Genomic DNA, 917 nt, shown 5'->3' with positions numbered 1-917 from the left:
TTATGTGGTAGCCACAGCTGGAGCCTGGGTCCTCTGAAGAAAGACTCTGATGTGGGGTTTTGCAACATGATCAATGAATTTCTGATAAGGAAACATGGTGAACACAGTGTCTTTCCAGAGGTCAGGGGTCAGGTAGCTGTGGGTCTTGGAGGTAGCATCAAAGGTGACCTTTGCAAAGTTGTCCAGGGTGGCAGTGCAGCCCCTGGCTGAAGTGTAGCAGTCATCTATACCGGCCATCATCAGTAGCTTCCCGGGCACAGGAGCAGAGACAGTGCCAGTGTCCCTAAGGGCAGGAATGAGATGCACCAGCACAGAGCCACAGTGGCCTGTTACCTTGCATGGAACAGTGTGGGCCTTGCCAATCTTGTGTCCCCAGTAGCCTCTCTGCATGGGGACGATGGAAAGCTTGGCCAAGATGATGGCCCCTAGGGTGGCAGTGGCAACCTCCTTGGAGCACTTAACACCAAGACCAATGTAGCCATTGTAGTCCCCAATATCGATGAAAGACTTGAACCTGGTCTGCTGGCCAGCCCGAGTCTGCTTCTGCACTGGCATGATTTTCAGAACCTCATCCTTTAGGGATGCACCCAGGAAGAAATCAATAATCTCAGACTCCTTAATGGGCAGGGAAAACAGATCTCCTCCAAGGACTTGATCCACATGTCCTTAACCAGGCAGCCCAGCATGGTGACAGGTACCCACTCCTCTACCACAGCCTGGACCATGGCCACTGCCTCGACCACAACCAACCACAGCCCCTAAGACTGCTGCCAAATCCTCAGCAGAAGCCAATGCAGCCTCCTAATCCTGGGCACCTGGGTCCTCCAGGACCTCTCACTACACCAATGTCATGCACCATTTGGTGTTTTTCTGAAGAAGAAGAAGGAGGAGGAGGAGGAGGAGGAGGAGGAGGAGGA

At 53.1% G+C, this 917-nt stretch overlaps 1 pseudogene; it reads right to left on the bottom strand.

Moving 5' to 3' along the window:
* LOC110306014 overlaps positions 1-917 on the bottom strand; it is a 3,768-nt pseudogene continuing 2,851 nt past the window's right edge.

The sequence above is a fragment of the Mus caroli genome, chromosome 2, assembly GCF_900094665.2.
Source record: "Mus caroli chromosome 2, CAROLI_EIJ_v1.1, whole genome shotgun sequence".
Classification (NCBI taxonomy): domain Eukaryota; kingdom Metazoa; phylum Chordata; class Mammalia; order Rodentia; family Muridae; genus Mus; species Mus caroli.
This window is presented reverse-complemented; position numbering and strand designations above follow the sequence as displayed.